General features: G+C 48.8%; 1 pseudogene and 1 gene segment (V, D, J or C); both read left to right on the top strand.

The window, feature by feature from the left end:
- LOC149120180 (Ig heavy chain V-A1 region BS-5-like) overlaps window positions 1-19,973 on the top strand; it is a 480,385-nt gene that overhangs the window by 329,647 nt on the left and 130,765 nt on the right.
- The window catches only part of LOC149120182 (vinculin-like), a 34,577-nt pseudogene that overhangs the window by 12,299 nt on the left and 2,305 nt on the right, over window positions 1-19,973 (top strand).

The raw sequence follows: 19,973 nt of genomic DNA, 5'->3' as shown, positions 1-19,973 counted from the left end.
TCTCAACATTAGGAAACAGGCTTCTAATCATATGTATAATTAATCTTCAATTTAGTTTGCGTATCTATTTATTTTATTTTAAAGACAGTGTTACAGCAAGAGAGGAAGAGACCAACAGATGGAGGGAGAATTCCTTCCATTTGTTCACTTCCTGAATGGCTGCCAAAGGCTGGGATGGCTGAACCTAAAGTCAGGAGCCTGGAACTTCCTCCAGCTTCCCACAGGGTTCGAAGGGGACAAACCCTTGGGTCATGGTAGACAGTGGTCACCATTGTACTTCCTACCTCTGTGAGTTCAAGCTTGTGGATGGCATATACAACTAATGTCACTTACTATGTGTCCACATGTACTTGCATTATTTCTTTTAGTTTGTATACTCCAGGCTGACCCATGTTTCATAATGACAGAATGACCTCCTTTTTAATACTGAATAATATTCCATGTCCAAATGGGAAAGAATCCATTTACTGTTTTATGCACACTTGCTTTGTTTGAGACTGAAGTATTGTGAAAAAAGCTGCAACCTGACACAGGACTGGGGGTAAATTGTGACACAGTGACTTCTACCCAGTGCTTGACCTCAACTCAGAGTCATGATTACTAGACACAGAGAAGAGAGGGGAACAGGGGACGGCTGATACCAGGACACAAAGCACCACTCACAGGAAGGAAAAATTCTGCCCACACCACAGTGGGCTGACTCAGTTCACCACAACCCATGACAGGTTCCACAACTAACGAGAACTGAGGTCTCCAGGCTGCCCAACTCAGCGTGATTGAAAGGAGGTGGAAATGTACATGACAGGGAGTTGATCTGTGCCCATTTCTACCATGCACATTCCAATAGCACACAAACCCCACTACCATGTACAGAGTTCTGTGTTCAGGAACAGTTTTAAACAGTTTAAACAGTTTTTAAACTTTAAGGCAATAGATGAATAAGGAAACAAAACATAGTTAACCTTGAAAAATGCACTTGCAGTCCTTCATTTGTTTAAAAGTGGGCAACAGGCATTAGAACAAAATTGGCTAAGTCCCCACTAGGGACACCCGTGTTCCCTTCACAGAACTGACTGAGCCCAGCCTCACGGCTTCCCACACTTTTCCTCATAATGCATCATGGGAAACTGTAGATGACGCTACGAGCAAAGGAGCCCCTACCACCAACGCTGGAATTACAGACACAGTTCCTTGCTTCAGGGTTCAGAAAGACTAACTCCTAGGGGTCATAGGCATTTGGGATGTCTGGGGCTGTCAACCCAAAGGCAGAAATCTCCCATTGTCACCTTTTCTGTCCATCTCTACATTTCTGTATCTCTCACCCCTTCTCTCTCTATCACTGTACCAAGGTCTTTCATATAGATGAAAAGAAACTAGTGGTTACTTAAATAAATGAGGGACATGATATTGCTAACACTGGATATGAGGGTAAACACAAATTAAAATGAAACAAGGTCATTGCCTTCAACTTTTTGAAACTATAATAACACAAAAATTCACATGATCTGAATCCTATCATAGCCATCACCCTACACACTCAGGTCACCACGTCTGCCCTGGGCACTGTCCTGTCTGAGGCGTCTGACCCCATGCCTGCAATATAGGGGCAGCACATGCAGATAGGCCTCCCTCTGCCCATGAAAACCAGCCCAGCCCTCACCCTGCAGCTCTGGCACAGGAGCTCCAGCCCCAGGACTCCCAGGTGTCCACTCAGTGATCACACTCAACACAGACGCTCACCATGGAGACTGGGCTGCGCTGGCTTCTCCTGGTCGCTGTGCTCAAAGGTAATGATGGAGAACGTGGGGCACCGAGTCTGGGAGAGGACGTGAGTGAGAGACACAGAGAATGTGAGTGACAGCTTCCTGACCAGGACGTCTGTGTTTGCAGGTGTCCAGTATCAGGAGCAGCTGAAGGAGTCCGGGGGTCGCCTGGTCACGCCTGGAGGATCCCTGACACTCACCTGCACAGTCTCTGGATTCTCCCTCAGTAGCTACAACATGCAATGGGTCCGCCAGGCTCCAGGGAAGGGGCTGGAATACATCGGATACATTAGTAGTAGTGGTAGCACATACTACGCGAGCTGGGTGAATGGTCGATTCACCATCTCCAAAACCTCGACCACGATGGATCTGAAAATGAACAGTCTGACAGCCTCGGACACGGCCACCTTTTTCTGTACCAGAGACACAGTGAGGGGCCCTCACACTGAGCCCAGACACAAAACTCCTGCAGGCGCGCTCGGCTCCACCAGGGGGCGCACAAGACGCACTGAGTCCAGATTCTGGTCATGCACAGGCACAGAGGGAGATGAAGCCCTGGTTTCCTATCAGGGATTTGGGTTTCCTCTCCTACAGTTTTGAGGGAAGACTTCTACTTCATGATTCTGTCCCTTACACTGACGCCACTGACGTAGAGAAGCTTGATGTGACAGGAAGAAGTCTTAAATGGACACATTCAGGTTCGTGAACGTTGACAGTGGTCACCAGGATCAGAGATGCAGGACTACTGGGGACCTCGTGAGTGTTGTCCAGTCTGACTCAGGACAGCGTTCTCAGGGCACTGCCGACTTTAGGACAATTTTAGTTTTCCCTTCAAACCCAGACAGACCCGAGCCAGAGTCTTGATTTGCTATCTCAATTTTATAAGCCGTCCCTACCTCCTGTCAGAGCAGCCTCTGAGCTGAACTGAATCAACCGTCTTATTCTAAACTGTGGGTGTTCTGCATTCACTTTCTACAGAATTTATACCCAATCTCCATTTTCCCTTTAATCCTGGAACAGTCTGTGGTCCCTGTGTGGACGTCACAGCACTCAGGAATGCACTTGCAGCTCAGCTGTGTCTCAGGCTGAGCTTCTGCAGGCACCTGGGAAGCCTACAGGGACTTCCTCATCCTCTAGGTCCTGGGACCCTCCTGGGTGGCTCCCTGCCTGATCTCAGGAGGGAAATGCACTGGACATTAGCAGTCAAGGTCATAACTGAATGGAAAGTGTTGGGTGTGCCCTTCCAGCTGATCTGGTTCTGCTCCAGTGTCGTGGGACCCCTGCACCTGCTGTGGTTCAGGGAGAGCAGAAAGTGGGACACACAGTGGCTGTGCACTCTGGGGCTGGAGTCCACATCACGGGGAGCTGTGTCTGTGGCTCCAGCATGATGATCAGTGTCCTGAGGCTGAATCACAGCTGAAGGAAGAGCCAGTCCCAGAGACCATGTGTCCAGAGTCCCTGCTCTTCACTCCATGTCTATGCTGACTGTCGTCATCAATCCATTTGGAGTCTTTCATAAGTATTAGAGAGGGAGACACCCAGGCTGCATATCAGAGTGATGGACAGAGCCCATTTACACATTTACCACACTTGTACTGACAATGCACCCTGGAAGACAGTAGATGATGGATCTGCTATGAGGCCCCATCACCAAGGTGAGAACACTGATGCAGTTCCATGCTGCTGGGTTCCAGGTGCCAAGCCTTGAGTACACTGCCTTTATTTATCATCTCCATAAAACATGGCCAACACAACACCAGTATTCAGAGATCTGAATCTTCATGATTGGCTATTGTTCATCCTTTTATCCCATGTAGGTAGCATCACATATCATTTGTCTCCCTGGCCTGGATGGTTAGCAGAGTGTACTTTTACTGACATATTATCCTAGGCACATTTTTCGCCAGGAACATTAAAGTTTTCCAAAATTACAGAATTTCTTACTCTGTACTGCATATAAGCTTCCTTTTAAAATGAAACTTTGTCCATTTCTTCATTTTCCATTCTTTCTTCCATGAGATGTCACTGGATCATATGTGTGAACTCTTTTGAATTATGGTGCCTTAAATGAACAAGCGACTACAGAGGTGTTTGCCACAGTGACTGCAGATCACATATACACCTCCCTGGGATTTCATATTCATTGTCCATGCAATGGTGCTTGAACATCATGTAATAATTCTATTTCAGTTTTTGATGCTTTTCCATAACGGTTTTACTAATTAACCTGACACAGACTTGTACCAGGGTTATCATCTCTCTCTACCTCCATAAAACATGTCAGCTCTGGTATCTCTGGTAATAGGCATTCTAAAAGGAGCGATGGGATGTCTCATTGTGCTTCTAACATGGACATACATGATGGTCCCAAATTGATAGCATTTTATATGTCTGTCTATATATCTTCTTTTAATAATTTATAGAGGTAACATAAATTTTAAAATTCATCATTTTATTGGAGGCTCACTAGGCTAATCCTCCACCTGCGGCACCTGCACCCTGGGTTCTAGTTCAGGTCAGGCGCTGGATTCTGTCCCAGTTGCTCCTCTTCCAGGCCAGCTCTCTGCTGTGTCCCGGGAGTGCAGTGGAGGATGGCCCAAGTGCTTGGGCCCTGCATCCGCTTGGGAGACCAGGAAAAGCACCTGGTTCCTGGCTTCGGATTAGCTCGGTGCGCCGGCTACAGCGGCCATGGGAGGGTGAACCAATGGTAAAGGAAGACATTGCTCTCTGTCTCTCTCTCTGTCACTGTCCACTCTGTCTGTCAAAAAAATTTATCATTTTATTATTTAAAAATTTGTCTGTATGTATTTGTCAAAACCACAAAGAGACGGAGACTGACAGTGATCTTCTAACTCCTGGGTCATTTCCCCAATGGCTACAAAAGATTCATATGGTCAGGCAACAGCCAGGTGCTTGGAATTCTGCCCAGGGTTCCCACGTGGGACTGCTTGGAACCTCACCTACGGCCTGCCAGGGTGTGCTTAGGCAGGAATCTGAAACAGGAACAACCTAGGACACAGCACTAATCATCCTGATACGGGAGGCAGGAATCCCTCAGGCTCACTCCAGTGCTGCTCCTGTCACCACCTTATCATCACTGCATTTAAACAATTGATTTCTTCCCTTGGGATTCAGTTGCTTGAGATCATTCAACATTAGGAAAAAGGCTCCTAATCATATGTATAATTAATCGTCAATATATTTTAAGTATCTATTTTATTTTAAAGTCAGTGTTATAGCAAGAGATGACGAGACCAACACATGGAGAGAGAAGATTCCGTCCACTGGTTCACTTCCTGAATGGCTGCTAAGACTGAGGATGGCTCAGCCAAAAACCAGGAGCCTGGAATTTCCTCCAGCTTCCCAAGGGGCTGGAAGGGGACAAACACTTGGGTCATGGTAGACAGTGATCAACATTGCACTGCCTACCTCTGTGAGTTCAAGCTTGTGGACTGCATGTATAACTAATGTCACATACTGTGTGTCCACATGTACCTGGATCATTTCTTTTAGTATGTATGCTCCAGGCAGACCCACATTTCCTAATGACAGAACAATCTCATTCTTAATATTGAATAATATTCCATATCCAAATGGGAAAGGATCCATTCACTGTTTTATGCACACTTGCTTTTTTGTAGACTGAACTAGTGTCAACAAAGCTGCATAGCTGAACCCAGGACTGTGGGTGACTTGTGACTCAGTGACTTCTATCCAGTGCTTGATCTCAACTCAGAGTCATAGTAACAGAACAGGGAAGAGGGGGAACACAGGGCAGCTGATACCAGGGCACAAAGCACCACTCACAGGAAGGAATAATTCTGCCCACACCACAGTGGGCTGACTCAGTTCACCACAACACACGACAGGTTCCACAAATAACGAGAACTGAGGTCTCCAGGCCTCCCAACAGAGTGATGGAAAGGAGGTGGAAATGTGCATGACACTGAGTTCATCTGTGCCCATTTCTACCATGCACATTCCAGGAGCACACAAACCCCACTACCATGTACAGAGTTCTGTGTTCAGGAACAGTTTTAAACAGTTTAAATAGTTTTTAAACTTTAAGGCAATGAATGAATAAGGAAAAAAAAATAGTTAACCTTAAAAATGTACTTGCAGTCTCATCTGTTTTAAAGTGGGCGACAGGCATTAGAACAAAATTGGCTAAGTCCCCACTAGGGACACCCGTGTTCCCTTCACAGAACTGACTGAGCCCAGCCTCACGGCTTCCCACATTTTTTCCTGATAATGCATAATCAGAAACTATAGATGACGCTACAAGCAAAGGAGCCCCTATCACCGACGTTGAAATTACAGACACAGTTTCTTGCTTCAGGGTTCAGAATGACTAACTCCTAGGGGTCATAGGCATTTGGGATGTCTGGGGCTCTCAACCCAAAGGCAGAAATCTCCCATTGTCACCTTTTCTGTCCATCTCTACATTTCTGTATCTCTCACCCCTTCTCTCTCTATCACTGTACCAATGTCTATCATACAGATGATAAGGAACCAATGGTTATTTAAATAAATGAATGACATGACACTGCTAACACTAGATATTAAGGGTACACTCATATTAGAATGAAACAAGGTCATTGCCTTCAACTTTTTAAAATTATGATAACATAAAAATTCATATGATCTGAATCGTATCATAGCCATCACCCTACACACCCAGGTACCACGTCTGCCCTGGGCCCTGTCCTGTCTGAGGCGTCTGACCCCATGCCTGCAATATAGGGGCAGCCCATGCAGATAGGGCCTCCCTCTGCCCATGAAAACCTGCCCAGCCCTCACCCTGCAGCTCTGGCACAGGAGCTCCAGCCCCAGGACTCCCAGGTGTCCACTCAGTGATCGCACTCAACACAGACGCTCACCATGGAGACTGGGCTGCGCTGGCTTCTCCTGGTCGCTGTGCTCAAAGGTAATGATGGAGAACACGGGACACTGAGTCTGGGAGAGGACGTGAGTGAGAGACACAGAGAGTGTCAGTGACAGTGTGCTGACCAGGACATCTGTGTTTGCAGGTGTCCAGTATCAGGAGCAGCTGAAGGAGTCCGGGGGTCGTCTGGTCATGCCTGGAGGATCCCTGACACTCACCTGCACAGTCTCTGGATTCTCCCTCAGTAGCTACAACATGGGCTGGGTCCGCCAGGCTCCAGGGGAGGGGCTGGAATACATCGGATGGATTAGTACTGGTGGTAGCGCATACTACGCGAGCTGGGTGAATGGTCGATTCACCATCTCCAAAACCTCAACCACGATGGATCTGAAAATGACCAGTCTGACAGCCGCGGACACAGCCACCTATTTCTGTGCCAGAGACACAGTGAGGGGCCCTCACACTGAACCCAGACACAAACCTCCCTGAAGGGCGTGAGGCTCTTCTAGGGGGCGCACAAGACGCACTGAGCCCAGATTCCTGTCCTGCACAGGCGCAGAGGGAGATGAAGCCCTGGTTTCCTATCAGGGAATTGGGGTTTGCTGTCCTGTAACAGTTTTGAGGGAAGAATTCTACTTTTTGATTCTGTCCCTCCCAACTTCAATGACGGAGAGAAAGTTTGATGTAAAAGGAAGAAGTCCTAATTGAACAATTTGGTTCATGGACAGCTACTGTGCTCACCAGGGTCAGAGATGTGGGAATATTGAGGACACTATTGAGTCTCTTCCAACCTGACTCCCGACAGCACCCTCAGGGCACTGAAAGCTTTGGACAGTTTCAGTTTTCCCTGTATAACCAGGGACAGCTGAGACAGGGCCGTTGATCTGTTAAACAGCAACTATTCCACTCAGCCCTCTCCTGCCACAACCAGCAAGTGTGCACTGAACCAACTTTTGACTCTACATGTGTGTGATCCACACTCACTTTCTGCAGACTTTAACCCAACCTGCATTTCCCCTTTAATCCTGGAAAAGTCAGTGGTCCCTGTGTGAACATCACAGCACTCAGGAATGTACTTGCAGCTCAGCTGTGTCTCAGGCTGAGCTTCTGCAGGCACCTGGGAAGCCTACAGGGACTTCCTCATCCTCTAGGTCCTGGGACCCTCCTGGGGGGCTCCCTGCCTGAACTCAAGAGAGAAATGTGCTGGACATCAGCAGTCAAGGTCATAACTGAATGGAAAGTGTTGGGTGTGCACTTCCAGCTGATCTGGTTCTGCTCCAGTGTCGTGGGACCCCCTGCACCTGCTGTGGTTCAGGGAGAGCAGAAAGTGGGACACATAGTGGCTGTGCACTCTGGGGCTGGAGTCCACATCACGGGGAGCTGTGTCTGTGGCTCCAGCATGATGACCAATGTCCTGAGGCTGAATCACAGCTGCAGGAAGAGCCAGTCTTAGACCATTTGTCCAGAGTCCCTGCTCTTCACTCCATGTCATGCTGACTGGAGTTATCACTCCACTTTACTCTTTCATCTATTTAGAGAGGGAGACATCCATGCTGCACATCACATTGCTGGATGGAGCCCATTTACACGCTTTCCCATACTTGTACTGACAATGCACCCTGAAAGACAGTAGATGATGGATGTGTTATGAGGCCCCATCACCAAGGAGGGAACACTGATGCAGTTCCAAGCTCCTGGGTTCCAGCTGCCAAGCCTTCAGTACACTGCCTTTGTTTATCATCTCCATGAAACATTGGCCAACACAACACCAGTATTCAGAGATCTGAATCTTCATGATGGGCAATTGTTGCCATTTCATATTCATAAATGTTTCATAAATAAGAATTGAGTATAGCTCTATGAGGTACAATGATATGTGTGGACAAAATGAATGCATATTGAGTGGAATTATGAAGTCAGACTTGCTGACACGTTCATACCTCAACACATGTTTTTGGTGGAGTTCAGCTGTCTCCTGCTCTTAGGAGATTTCCAAACACAATATTCTCTTAACCTCTTTCACCATGCTGTACAGTAGATCCCTCAGTGTGTGGATCCTGTGGGACTGGAACTCTGACATTGCTCCACCATTCTCTGCTCCTCCCTCGCTCAGACTTTGGTCTTCACCATTGTACTTCCTGCCTCTGTGAGTTCAGCCTTTTATCCCGCATAGGTAGCATCACATATTATGTGTCTTCCTGGCCTGGATGGTTAGCAGTGTGTACTTTTACTGACATATTATCCTAGGCACATTATTCTCCAGGAACATCCAAGTTGTCCAAAATTACAGAATTTCTTACTCTACTGCTTGTAAACTTCCTATTAAAATGTAACTTTGTCCATTTCTTTCATTTTCCATTCTTGCTTTCATGAGATGTCACTGGATCACACGTATGAACTCTTTTGATTGATGGTGCTTTAAACGAACAAGGAACTGCAGAGGTGTTTGCCATACTGATTGCAGATCCCGTGGACACCTCCCTGGGATTTCATATTCATTGTACCATGCAATGGTGCTTGAGCATCATGTAATAATTCTATTTCTAGTTTTTGATGCTTTTCCATACGGTTTTACTAATTAACCTGACACAGACTTGTACCAGGGTTATCATCTCTCTCTACCTCCATAAAACATGTCAGCTCTGGTATGTCTGGTAATAGCCATTCTAACAGGAGCGATGCGATGTCTCATTGTGCTTCTAACATGGACATACATGATGGTCCCAGACTGATAACATTTTATTTATCTGTCTATATATCTTCTTTTAATAATTTATAGAAATGATATAATTTTAAAATTTATCATTTTATTTAAAAATTTGTCTGTATGTATTTGTCCAAAACCACAAAGAGACGGAGACTGACAGTGATCTTCTAATTCCTGCGTCACTTCCCCAATGGCTACAAATGCTTTAGCTGGATGAGGCAACAGCCTGGTTCTTGGAATTCTGTCCATGTGTCCACATGGGACTACTTGGAACCTCACCTATGGCCTGCCAGGGTGTGCTTAGGCAGGAATCTGGAACTGGAACCAAACTAGGACGCAGCACTAAGCATCCTGACACGGGAGGCAGGAATCCCTCAGGCTCACTCCAGTGCTGCTCCTGTCACCACCTTATCATCACTGCATTTAAACAATCGATTTCTTCCCTTGGGATTCAGTTGCTTGAGATCATTCAACATTAAGAAACAGGCTCCTAATCATATGTATAATTAATCTTCAATTTATTTTAAGTATCTATTTATTTTATTTTAAAGTCAGTGTTATAGCAAGAGAGGAAGAGACCAACAGATGGAGGGAGAATCTTCCTTCCACAGGTTTCCGTCTGAATGGCTGCTAAGACTGAAGATGGCTCAGCCAGAAACCAGGAGCCTGGAACTTCCTCCAGTTTCCTACAGGGTTGGAAGGGGACAAACACTTGGGTCATGGTAGACAGTGATCAACATTGCACTGCCTACCTCTGTGAGTTCAATCTTGTGGACTGCATATATAACTAATGTCACATACTATGTGTCTACGTGTACTGGGATTATTTCTGTTAGCATATGGTGTTCCAGGCAGACCCATGTTTCCTATTGACAGAATGACCTCCTTCTTAATACTGAATAATATTCTATGTCCAAATGTGAAAGAATCCATTCACTCTTCTATGCACACTTGCTTTATTGTAGACTGAACTATTGGGAACAAAGTTGCATTACCTGAACACAGGATGGCGGCTCAATTGTGACACAGAGACTTCTATCCAGTGCTTGACCTCAACTCAGAGTCATGGTTACAGAACAAGGAAGAGGGGGGAACAGGGGAAGGCTGATACCAGGGCACAAAGCACCACTCACAGGAAGGAATAATTCTGCCCACACCACAGTGGGCTGACTCACGACAGGTTCCACAAATAACGAGAACTGAGGTCTCCAGGCTGCCCAACTCAGAGTGATTGAAAGGAGGTGGAAATGTGCATGACACTGAGTTGATCTGTGCCCATTTCTACCATGCACATTCCAGTAGCACTCCATACCCCACTACCATATACAGTGTTCTGAGTTCAGGAACAGTTTTAAACAGTTTAAATAGTTGTTAAACTTTAAGACAATGGATGAATAAGGAAACAAAACATAGTTAACCTTAAAAAATCCACTTGCAGTCCTTCATCTGTTTAAAAGTGGGCGACAGGCATTTGGTCAAAATTGGCTAAGTCCCCACTAGGGACACCCGTGTTCCCATCACAGAACTGACTGAGCCCAGCCTCACGGCTTCCCACACTTTTCCTCATAATGCATCATGGGAAACTGTAGATGACGCTACGAGCAAAGGAGCCCTACCACCAACGTTTGAATTACAGACACAGTTTCTTGCTCCAGGGTTCAGAAAGACTAACTCCTAGGGGTCATAGGCATTTGGGATGTCTGGGCTGTCAACCCAAAGGCAGAAATCTCCCATTGTCACCTTTTCTGTCCATCTCTACATTTCTGTATCTCTGACCCCTTCTCTCTCTATCACTGTACCAAGGTCTTTCATATAGATGAAAAGGAACTAATGGTTATTTAAATAAATGAGGGACATGATATTGCTAACACTGGATATGAGGGGTACACACATATTAAAATGAAACAAGGTCATTGCCTTCAGTCTTTTAAAATTATGATAACATAAACATTCATATGATCTGAATCGTATCATAGCCATCACCCTACACACCCAGGACACCACGTCTGCCCTGGGCACTGTCCTGTCTGAGGCGTCTGACCCCATGCCTGCAATATAGGGGCAGCACATGCAGATAGGGCCTCCCTCTGCCCATGAAAACCAGCCCAGCCCTCACCCTGCAGCTCTGGCACAGGAGCTCCAGCCCCAGCACTCCCAGGTGTCCACTCAGTGATCGCACTCAACACAGACGCTCACCATGGAGACTGGGCTGCGCTGGCTTCTCCTGGTCGCTGTGCTCAAAGGTAATGATGGGGAAGGCAGGGCACTGAGTCTGGGAGAGGACGTGAGTGAGAGACACAGAGAGTGTCAGTGACAGTGTGCTGACCAGGAGGTCTGTTTTGCAGGTGTCCAGTATCAGGAGCAGCTGAAGGAGTCCGGGGGTCGTCTGGTCATGCCTGGAGGATCCCTGACACTCACCTGCACAGTCTCTGGATTCTCCCTCAGTAGCTACAACATGGGCTGGGTCCGCCAGGCTCCAGGGGAGGGGCTGGAGTGGATCGGAGACATTTATGCTGGTAGTGGTAGCACATACTACGCGAGCTGGGTGAATGGCCGATTCACCATCTCCAGCAACACCAACCAGAACACGGTGTCTCTGCAAATGAACAGTCTGACAGCGGCGGACACGGCCACCATTTCTGTGCAAGAGACACAATGAGGGGCCCTCAGGCTGAGCCCAGACACAAACCTCCCTGCAGGGACGCGCGACTCCACCAGGGGGCGCAGGAGACGCACTGAGCAGACAGACCCAGGACCAGATGCAGTGGGAGGTGAATCGCTGGCTCCCATCCGGAAATTGGGGTTTGTGGTCCACTAAACCTTTCTTACGTTCCGATCTGGATGGTTGATTCTGTCCCTAACACCGATCACGAGCAGAAGTTTTGGTATCACGGGAAGACGTCACATGAAGAAAATGGAGTCGTTTCTGGAGGAATGAATGACATCTCTGGGGTCCCAGCATCTGAGACCTGAGGGAGCTCTGGGCACCCGGGGAGGCTTTTCCAGCCCGAGTCACGGAAGAGCTCTCCGTGGAATTCTCTGATGACGTCATCTGGGACCCTGCTGAGAGCCCAGGGGCAGTGTAGAGCCGGTCAGGGGCTATGGATGCTGCAGTGTTTCACATCCATGCCCTCCCTTCCTGCACAGCTGGGCCCTGAGGGGTGAACTGACCCCGTGGTCCTGGTCCTGGGGCTCCCGTGTGCATTCTCTACAGCTGTGCCCTCGTCTCCCTTTCACTTCCTCACCCTGAACTCACAGGTTGAGGTCCACGTGCTCCAAACCCCAGGTCAGGGATTAACCTGCAGCTCAGGGGTGGCTCAGGCTGTGGCTCCTAGAACTCCTGCTTGCTCTTCCTCACTCACGTCTCCTGGGATCCCCGGACCTGCTCTCATTTGCAAGCAGAGGTGGCCGTTGGTAGTGCAAGGGGTCAGACTCATGGAAAACACTGGGTGTGGAGAGGTCTTGTTCCCCACACTCTGCTGGCCTTGTCTCCATCTCAGGGAGACCAGCAGGTGGGACAGCCCAGTGAAGTCTGCACTAGAGTCCAGGTGGTTCTGGACTGTGTGCCTGTGAGTCCACCAATGATCCAACCCTGGAGCTGCATCCCTGCTGCATGAAGGGCCTGCCCCAGAGACTGTGTGTCCAGAGACCCCGACTCCTTCCTCCAGGGACTGCCCACACCTGTTCTCAGCCATGCTCCTCCTCCTGTGGAAGCAAAATCATCCTTGCATCTCTCAGCTCTGTCGGACAAATTGTCTGCTCTTCACCAGGATAGCTGCATCAACCCCATGTGTTTACTAAATGTCTCCTGCAAAAATGCAATTGTTCTCTCATGTAGGATTCCTACAGAACCTGAAGGAATTCTCTCAGCTGATGTAGAAATGACTAATTCTGAGTGGCTTCATCTAAACCTGGAGACACAGGTAAGTGTTGGTTTAAGGTGGGAACAGAGCAGAGGCTGAGTGTGGTTCTTTGACTGTTTTATTCTGCCTGTTAGTACCATCATGCAGTACCCCAGAGAGGAGGTGTATGGAGCAATAAGGTTTATTGAGCTCACATCTGTAGAGGCTTACGTCCAGGATCAGACAGTGAGAATGTTGTGCCATCAGGCATCCTAATATTGTGAACATCATACAGTGTTCAGGCATCCTAATATTGGGAACAGGGATGGGAGGGACCCCATCCCCACACAGAACTTCAGACGAGACCAGGGCTGACTCTAGCAGCACTGTGCTCTGTGCTGAAGCTGGGGACCCAGGAGATCTACTGTAATCTCCTCCATAGCAGATTCCCCAGAAATGAACAAATCCCACTAGGCCTCACTCGCAGAGCTCCCCCACTTCTCCCACGGTCACCCTGGAATCACTCCAAAACACGCACACTTTGAGGACACACTCTGCCACAGGCAGAGGAGGGAGGTTTCCTTCCACACGCATTGTAGGCCTGATGACACAGAACCTGTTGTTCAGGATGAAGCCAGTTGTGTAAAACAGGTATTTTGAGATGTTAGAAGACTCAGGGCCAGTTTTAAACACAGCTCGTGCAGACAGTCCTTTTGTTCCTTTGGGATACAGGCTACTGATCATACATTCTGTATGAAAATAGTTACTTCCGTGTGTGTATAGGCTGCTCACGTCTCATCGGTCCACTTGCAGTATAGAAGCTCTGTAGTTTATGCAGCATCATCTGAAGAGGTTTTCTTACGTTGCCTGAACTCTGGAGATCCAAAAGGGAAATCATGGACAGACCACTATCAGGGAGATTCTGCCCTATGTTTCCTTCCAGTAGTTGTACAATGGACTTTGCATCTGATGTCAGATCCTGTTATTCCATGCTTTTCATGTAAACATCCAGACCGTGCACCCCCTGTCATTGCTATCATGTTGGGGCCATGTTCAGCACTGATGCTGTGAGGACAAACCACATCCACCCCCACAGGCTGCTCCCAGCATTCCATGTGGTCCTGTTCAGGGCACTGGAGACCTCAGCTTCCTCCATGAGGCCCTGACATTGAATCCACTCATGACGTGGAGTCGTCACTGGATGCACTCCCCAGAGACGATGTCATTCCACATCTCCCAGGCACCTGTGCTAGTTTTACTCAGTGGTGGTCAGTGTGGGGTTTGCCAGGGACAAGGACACCTGATCAGACCTCCTGACTCAGTGTTCTGCTGCAGGCACTGGGGTCCCAGTTGTGTGGCCCTTCCACCTGTCCTTACCCTCCTGCAGAGGAAGAGCCCACCCCTCCACCAGGTCCTCTCCCTCCTGCTGCTGGACCCTGTCCCCGACTGTCACTTCCCCACGTGCCATGCTTCTCCTCCCCAGTCCTCAGCTTTGGGGGTGGAGCCATCCCCTGAAGAAGCAGACTTCTGTGTCTTGGGGGATCAGTGCTGGCACAGTGTCTGGGGTGGACTCTGCTCACGAACATTGTCTACAGGATTTCACCAGGACATTGGTCATGATGGTTTCCTCCTACAGGTTGATAACTTTATTACTCAGTGGACACAGAGGAGCAGGGTCTGGGGCGTTGAGGCTGAGGATGCTGTTCCTGCAGAGCCGTGAGCAGAGCCAGCACTGCTTGGTGTGCGTGTGTGGTCGCTCCAACTGAGCAGCTGAAGGCTGCATGTTAGGTGGAACTTACCCTCCATACTTGATGCACGGAGCCTCCCATCATGCATGTGGGGACCTCACCACCCAGTGATCCCATTGAGAGGGGCTCTAAGGATGGGACAAGGCCATGAGGGTTGCTGCCTGCATTGAAGGGAATATGACCTTTAGAGAGACCCTCCCATACATTTGTGGTTCCTGGGGCTGCAGGAACAGGAATCTGGTGTTGGGCGCTAGAGTCACATGTGAGACCATTGCACTCCCTAGGGGGAGGTGCATATCTTAAACAATGCAACTTTCATTTTATTATTTACCTTATATCCATTGAATTTGCTAACAGTTAAGATTAATGCGCTGCACATTTGTGCAAAATACAATATACTTACTCTAATTTATTTCAGTTTTTCTCTTATCAGAATTTCAGATATTTTGGTTAAAAACTAAGAAACCCTCATTCACCTGTGCCCTACAGGACCTGCAAACTCAGTGCCTTCAACTTCTGCCCCTGGAAACCTACATGATGCTCAGCACTGAACAGGATGAATCCATTGTGAAGGAGCCCAAAGGGGCTCAGGCCTTAATGTGACAGGAGGAGGTGGGCCAGGGCAGGGTGACACAGGGGCAGTGGGCAGCACTGTGGGATGTCATATTTGCTCTTGGTGTAGTTGTGATGAAGAGTGAGAGAGGCACAGCTGAGTCGCACTCACCACACACTTTGAACATGTGGGGCTGCCTCTGTATCTATCACAGCTCAACAGCATTGGGAAGCAAATTGCCCAGCAGAGAAATTGTGAAGAACAGACAGACAGACACCAGCACGTGGAACACCACACTAAGATGCACCTGTGTGAAACCTGGTCCTTTATTCATCTGTCTGTCAAAAACAGAATCCAGCCAAAGTGCTCCATGTTCATGAACTAACTGTTCTGAAGGAGGTCACTGTAGTTGGAGATGGGACTGCAAATGTCTAGACATGGCGCCCTCAGATCGCTTGGACACATCCCTCAGACTTCATATTCCCTGTAAGCAACAGCAGGATTTTTTTTTTTTTTGACAGGCAGAGTGGACAGAGAGAGAGAGACAGAGAGAAAGGTTTTCCTTTTGCCGTTGGTTCACCCTCCATTGGCCGCCACGGCAGGAGCCAGGTGCTTCTCCTGGTCTCCCATGGGGTGCAGGGCACAAGCACTTGAGCCATCCTCCACTGCACTCCGGGGCCACAGCAGAGAGCTGGACTGGAAGAGGGGCAACCGGGAGAGAATCTGGCGCCCCTACCGGGACTAGAACCTGGTGTGCCGGCACCGCAAGGCGGAAGATTAGCCTAGTGAGCCCTGGTGCCGGCCAGCAACAGCGGGATTTGGCAATTTTTAAAAAAGGTAGAGACACACAGAGAGAAGTCTTCCATCCACTGGTTCTCTCCCCAGTTGGTCACAATGGCCGAAATTGTTCCGATCCGAAGGCAAGGGCCAGGAGCTTCTTGGGGTCTCCCATGTAGATTCAGGGGCCCAAAGACTTGGGCCATCTTCTACTGCTTCCCAGGCCATAGCAGAGAGCTGGATGGGAAGAGGAGCAGCCAGGACTAGACCGGCGCTCATTTCAGATGCCGGCGCTTCAGGCCAGGGCTTTAACCCGATGTGCCACACACCAGCTAAAGTATGAGATTGGTGAACTTTTGGGGTGGGAGTTCACGGACTGGCACTTTTTGGTCCATAACTGATATTTCATTGGTGTTAATATCCAGCACACAGGTGTTTTGATGTGTACTCAATTCTTAACACACACACACACTAAAACCTAAAAAGCCATGAATTGCTTTTTTAAAAAAAGTTATTTCAATGACATTCGACTTCAAATTTGGAAGAAACACATTCATGTGCCAGTATCTTCAAAGATTGCTCTTACATAAATCCTACCCAGTCACAATTTAACATCATATACATGAAAAACTCACTATTTCAACCCTTCACAGCTGTCGCTCCCCGTCTTCGTGGAGGAACGACACAGGACCCTGCGCTGTTCTTTCGTCTGCTCGGCCCTTCCCGGGTTTGCTGCTGGTTCTTCCCGGGTTGGCTGCTGGTCCTTCCCGGGTTGGCTACTGTCCCTTCCACCTCCGTGGAAGGGCGGTTCCCCCTGCCACATTCCCCACTTCCGCAGGGGAGCAGCACACCGCCGGCCGGCTCTCTCGGGGGCTGCACAGGTGTTCCTTCAGATAGATGTTCCCCTTAGATGTTCCTGGTGCATGTTGTCTCTCTCCTCCTTTATAGTCCTCTTCCACCAATCCCAACTCTGCTACCCACACGCCGAGTACGCTGCTCTCCTCCAATCAGGAGCAGGTCCTACAGTTTATTGGTTGAACTGGAGGCAGCTGAGCAGAAGCTATTTCTCCCTTCTCAGCGCCATATTGTGGGAGAGCAGATGCATAGAATAAGTCTTAATTCCAGTAACTTAGTCTAGTCCGAGTTGCTCCCCACAACAGCACATTAACAAAATCATTAGGAAAACTGGACAACCACAACCAATGACGGTACAGAGCGCACATCGCTCCTGGAGCTGTTAGGTGGAGTGGGAAGTCCTGTGTGATGAACAGAGGTGTAGAGTGTGGAGGTGCCTCCTACCAGACTAGAGCCCCTGGACACAGCACAGCCTGTCTGTGATTCCTTCAGTAACTGTGCACGTGTTCAAGGGAGGTATCCCTCATGCCAGTATCACATTTCTGTGCTTGTGCAGACACAACACAGGGGCAGGCACTGTTGTGCAGTGAGCTGAGCCCTTGTTGGGAGCCCACACCCTGTGTTGGAGTGATGGCTCAAGAACCAGCCTCTCCACCTCAGGCCCTCCTTCCTGCTTGTGAAAAAGTAAAGGTGGGGCCGGTGCTGGGCCATAGTATGTTACAAACCAAATCTGCAGTACTGGCATCCTACATGTGCACCGGTTCAAGTCCCAGCTGCTCTACTTCCAATCCAGCTCTCTGCTACAGCCAGGGAAAGTGGTAGAAGACGGCCCAAGTCCTTGGTTCCTTGTACCCGCATGGGGATCTGGAAGAAGCTCCTGGCTCCTGGCTTCCAAGCCGCTAAGCTCTATCTGTTGTGACTAATTGGAAGTGATTTCTCTCTCTCTCTCTCTCTCTCTCTCTCTCTCTCTCGATCTCTCTCTCTCTCTCTCTCTCTCTGCCTCTCCTTCTCTCTGTGTGTGTAACTTTGACTTTCAAATAAATAAATAAATGTTCAAAATATAAATTAAGGGCCCGAGCCAGGGCTCACTTGGCTAACCCTCACCTGCAGCACCGGCATCCCATATTAGTGCCGGATTCTAGTCCCAGTTGCTCCTCTTCCAGTCCAGCTCTCTGCTGTGGCCCAGGAGGGCAGTGGAGGATGGCCCAAGTGCTTGGGCCCTGCACCCGCATGGGAGTCTCTGGATTCTCCATCAGTAGCTATGCAATGATCTGGGTCCGCCAGGCTCCAGGGGAGGGGCTGGAATACATCGGATTCATTAATACTGGTGGTAGCGCATACTACGCGAGCTGGGCAAAAGGCCGATTCACCATCTCCAGAACCTCGACCACGGTGGATCTGAAAATGACCAGTCTGACAGCCGCGGACACGGCCACCTATTTCTGTGCCAGAGACACAGTGAGGGGCCCTCAGGCTGAGCCCAGACACAAACCTCCCTGCAGGGACGCGAGGCTCCACCAGGGGGCGCACAAGACTCACTGAGCGCAGATTCTGGTCCTGCACAGGCGCAGAGGGAGATGAAGCCCTGGTTTCCTGTCAGGTAATTCGGGTTTCCTCTCCTGTAACAGTTTTGAGGGAAGACTTCTTCTTTTATGATTCTGTCCCTGCTACTGAATTCCTGACACAGAGAAGTTTGATGTGACAGGAGAAGTCCTATATGAACCAATTCAGGTTCAGTGGTCTCCAGGATCAGAAATGTGGGTCTATCTGGGTACAACGTGAGTGTTGTCCACTCTGAGTCAGGACAACGCTCTCAGGGCACTGCCGACTTTAGGACAATTTTAGTTTTCCCTTTCTACCAGGACAGCTGAGGCAGGGTTCTTGGTCTTTATAAATCAGCTATTTAAGTATCTGTAGCCTGTCAAAAGGAGCAAGTGTGTTGAACTGAACCAACCTTTGACTTTACATGTGGGTGATCCACACAAACTTTCGATAGACTTTATGCTCGATTTCCATTTCCCTTTAACATGAACAGTCTGTGGTCCCTGTGTGAACGTCACAGCACTCAGGAATGTACTTGCAGCTCAGCTGTGTCTCAGGCTGAGCTTCTGCAGGCACCTGGGAAGCCTACAGGGACTTCCTCATCCTCTAGGTCCTGGGACCCTCCTGGGGGGCTCCCTGCCTGAACTCAGGAGGGAAATGCACTGGACATCAGCAGTCAAGGTCATCACTGAATGGAAAGTGTTGGGTGTGCACTGCCAGCTGATCTGGTTCTTCTCCAGTATCATGGGACCCCCTGCACCTGCTGTGGTTCAGCAGAGCAGAAAGTGGGACACACAGTGGCTGTGCACTCTGGGGCTGGAGTCCACATCATGGGGAGCTGTGTCTGTGGCTCCAGCATGATGATCAGTGTCCTGAGGCTGAACCACAGCTGCAGGAAGAGCCAGTCCCAGCGACCATGTGTCCAGAGTCCCTGCTCTTCACTCCATGTCTATGCTGACTGGGTCATCAATCCATTTGGAGTCTTAGATCAGTTTTAGATGGGAGACACCCAGGCTGCATATCAGAGTCCTGGACAGAGCCCATTTACACATTTCCCACACTTGTAACGGACAATGCACCCTGGAAGACAGTAGATGATGGATCTGTTATGAGGCCCCATCACCAAGGTGGGAACACTGATGCAGTTCCAACCTCCTGGGTTCCAGCTGCCAAGCCTGAGTCAACTGCCTTCATTTATCATCTCCATAAAACATTGGCCAACACAACACCAGTATTCAGAGATCTGAATCTTCATGATTGATCATCGTTGCCATTTCATATTCATGAATGTTTTATAAATA

The sequence above is a fragment of the Oryctolagus cuniculus genome, chromosome 20 (genome assembly GCF_051225735.1).
Source record: "Oryctolagus cuniculus isolate XC-2025 breed Fujian yellow rabbit chromosome 20, ASM5122573v1, whole genome shotgun sequence".
Classification (NCBI taxonomy): Eukaryota; Metazoa; Chordata; class Mammalia; order Lagomorpha; family Leporidae; genus Oryctolagus; species Oryctolagus cuniculus.
Note: the sequence above shows the minus strand (reverse complement) of the source record. Positions and strands in the feature narration are given on the sequence as shown.